This window comes from Mytilus edulis, chromosome 3 (assembly GCF_963676685.1).
Source record: "Mytilus edulis chromosome 3, xbMytEdul2.2, whole genome shotgun sequence".
Classification (NCBI taxonomy): Eukaryota; Metazoa; Mollusca; class Bivalvia; order Mytilida; family Mytilidae; genus Mytilus; species Mytilus edulis.
In genome coordinates this window covers 9,900,221-9,904,434 of record NC_092346.1, presented here as the reverse complement: position 1 = coordinate 9,904,434, position 4,214 = coordinate 9,900,221, and positions in this window count along the sequence as shown.

Below are 4,214 nucleotides of genomic sequence, written 5' to 3'. Positions count from 1 at the left end.
TATTTTGATCACTTTAATGTGTTTGTTATTTCATAGTATAAGAACAATTATTTACATCCAAAAACACTTTGGATTTCCTATGACTTTCCTGTTCAAAAATTTTAATGAAATCTTCACGTCAATCATTTAATGGTCCTTCATTATTGACCTTTTTTTTTTTAACTTTAACAAAGAATGAAATAGCTATAAATTTTCTTTACTTTTCAAGAAGAGTCTCTCACTCAAATTGATTAAAAACATAGATCACTTAACTGATTTAACAAAAATGCTGTTTTCTGAATTTCTATTATATATTATAATCTAAATATTATATTTTTGTGGATATCATTCTTTGCTGAATAAATTTATTGATTTGGATATTGATAAATTTAATTTTCATTATGAAAAATTCAATTTTTGCAGAGAGTACTTTCCAGATCAAACCCATTGTTTATTCACAATATTTCAAGTTTTGATTATTGACTGAATTGCATTTTATATATAAATTTTAGAAATTATCTCCCCTTGTCCAGATTAAAGATGTTTGGACTGGTGCATTTCAAAAACATATCTCTATAAGTAAAATAAGTTTTTTTAAGCCATGTTTTCTCCAAATGGGTTTATGCTAGCATATTTGATTTAAAAGAAAACGATTGCAATGACTTATGTACCGTACCGTAAATGTAAGCAAAGTATTCTAATAATCACTCCTTTGGAATATAATTTAACGTATGACATTTCAACGTGTATATCACATTTTTCTGAACTAACCTTTATTAGATACACTCTACCAAAAGATTTGGAAGCTAGAAAGGGAGATAATCATGGGTAATCAAAAACTGAAAGGATGACACTTGACAAAATATACACAAGCAATTATATATAAAAGCAAACCAAAACTTTCACATCTTAACTATGAAACTTTGTCATTCAACCACCTGGGTGAAACAGCTTACACATTTCTTTTCCAGCTATACATTAAAGTTTTGAATGAATTTGAATGTAAAATAAGTAATAAAAAAGAACCAACACTGTCAGGAATGAGTGATTAATTTTTCAAGCACCCCCTGTATTTCCTGTAACAGTTTATTGTTTTGTTATGGCATGGTATCTGATCATTAGATCAATTCTTATTATTGTCTTTCCTATAATTAAAGTAACAGAATAGACCATATTCATATTACCAACTTTTGACTCTGAGCTCTTAAATTTTTTCGACTGGATACCTTCTCTGTAGTAGAACATCCCTAAAAAATAAAATGAAATATATAAATGGTGCAAATTAGGGGGAAAGTTTACTGTTTTCCGAAGATTTAGTCATGTATAGAAAGCATTAAACAGTTAACTTTCCCTCAGTATTATACATTATTTCAGAAGGTGTTGTATCTGTATTAAGCTTTATACATTATTTCAGACGGTAGAAGACCTGGATGCTTCATACCTTGTATTCAGATTCCTTATGTTTTGAAGTTTCCGTCCTTCATATGTCCATTATCCTTCACCACATTTCACAGTTCAGTGACTGCTTGAAAAAAAATTCTAATTTCTTTGTCATGTGAATTTCTCACTTATTACATTTGGTATATGGGTTACTTGCACCATCTACATGTCAGTCAGGCAGGGTTCACCAGACCTCTACCTCATTTCATGGATCAGTGACCAAGGTAAAAGTTATGTGATTAGGTCTGTTGTTCAAATATAATAAGGAGTTGTTCAACTATACTTGGTGTATGGAATGCTTGTAAAGGGTAACTAACTGTATACCTGATGGATTTCATCTGACATTGACCTCATTTTCATGGTTCATTGGTCAATGGTCTAGTTTTTTTGTGTTTTAGTCTGTTGTTTAGGTACTATAAACAAAACGTCAGCTATACTTGGTGTATGGATTGCTTGTAAGATCTACATAGATATAAGAAGATGTGGTATGAGTGTCAATGACAACTCTAGGACTGAAACTGTGATCAAAAACTCTTGAAACTCTGAAATATGTGATGAATAGTTCAGTAATTCAGAATGGAATACCATGATCATTTCAGTGTAAAGTCCAAATCTAATTCATGAAAATTATCAGCAAGTATTTATATAAAGTTAAAAAAGACAATAATAAACATACCTTACAAACAAAGCTTAATTAGAGTGATATTGTTTTCTTACAAAGATTAAATTGTTTTTAGAGTTTGGCAGAATAAATGTGAAATGATAAACTTATTATGATAATTAAGAATATACATTTATTAATAAGTTAGTGGTCACAAATTAGTTAACAGAGTAAATCATGTCACTCAAACGAAGAATTAAATTGCATGTCAGGCGCGGATCCAGAGGGGGGGTTCCGGGGGTTGGAACCCCCCCCTTTTTTTTGGACGATCAATGCATTTGAATGGGGACATATAATTGGAACCCCCCCTTTGTCCTGGGTTAGGAACCGCCCCTTTTTAAAATGGCTGGATCCGCCCCTGCATATATTGGATATGAAATGTAAGTAGAAACATAAAATAAGATAAAATGAATTATATTATACAGAGAATATGTGAAGTGTAAAATAAATAATTTTTATACGACCGCAAAAAAATTTGCGTTCGTATAATGATATGATGTTGTCTACGTTGTCCGAAGAAACATTTGGTGTCCGGACAATAACTTTAGTCTAAGTGAATGGATCTCTATGAAATTCTATAAAAAGGTTTAATATCTCAAAAGGAAGGTTGGGATTGATTTTGGGGATAATGGTCCAAACCGTTTTGGAATAAGGGGACCAAAAGGGGCTCAAAACAAGTATTTTTCCCATTTTCAGGATAACAACTTGTGTAATAGTATTTCTATTGCTCTGAAGTTGTACCACAATATTCAATACTACAGGTTAAAGGTTTGGATTGATTTTGGGGGTTATGGTCCCAAGGGTTTAGAAATTAGGGGCCAAAAAGGGGGCCCAAAATAAGCATTTTTGTAGTTTTCAAACAATAACTTGTTTTAAGTGTATGAATCTTTCTGAAATTATACCACAAATTTCCATACCATGAAGGGATGGTTAGTATTGACTTTCGGGTTATGGCTCAAAATGTTTTGGAATTAGGGGCAAAAAAGGGAAAAATTAGGTTTTTTGGTCAATGGACAATTAAGGCAATTTAAAAGCAGTGTAAGAGAGGTAACTCAAAAACATTTAACAAACAATGTTGGGTATGCTGAATTTACCTCCCTTACAGTACTTGTAAATTATGTATTTATAAAATGTCAGGTTTTGGACTAATTGCAAAAAAAAGGGGGGTGGTAGTAGTTTTCAAATTTTTTTCCCAAATTTTTGAAAAGTTTGAAGAAGAAATCTTTAATTGCACAATATTGCGCAATAGATTTGTAAGATCTTGACATTTGTTTTGTGTCAGAAACTCAAATTATGTCAAAAATTTGATCACAATCCAAATGCAGGGCTTTATCAAGCTTGAATGTTGTATCCATACTTGCCCCAACTGTTCAGGATTCGACCTCTGTGGTCTTATAAAACTGTGCCCTGTGGAGCACCTGTTTTTTTTTATTAAATTAAAAAAAAAAAATTAAATTAAGCTGCTTTTTCCTGGTCAAATTTATCTTACATTGTCCTCATTGTCATGATTTATTGATCAATGTTAAGTTTTGGTGTTTTGGTCTGATTTTCAATTACCATAAGTAATTGGTAAACTATATTTGGTGTATGGAATAATTGTAAGGTTTAAATGTTTGTCTGACAGGATTTATCTTACATTGACCTCATTGTTGCCTGGATCTTTAAAAATGTTTAAGTTTATGTGAAACTTGTAGTAAAACTTTTATCTTTTAGACTTTTAATGTAATACCAATTGTCTGCAAAACAGACAAGACATTTCATAGAGTGCACTCTTGTTCTGCTATATATTATCAGTGACGTCACAATGTGTAAGGAGATGTTATCAAGCTTACTTTCACCAAGCGTTAAACTGTCTTAGGGAGTGGAAAGAGACCAGTACTAGAAGGATAAACAGATAATTCTAATGCAATTATTTTGTAACAATTGTTCTGATTGGATAACAGCAAGCGTAAAATTCTCTATCTCCTTGTCTGTAACTAAGGAAGCCGACATTTTGAATTTCGGAATGTATTGACATGTTATTTCTACAATAATAAACAAAAAACTCACTTGTTGCGCCTAAAAATCTTCTTTTTATCAAATTTTATTACATTCTGAAGCGGCACAGAAGCCAGAAAACGGCCGGTGTTTATGT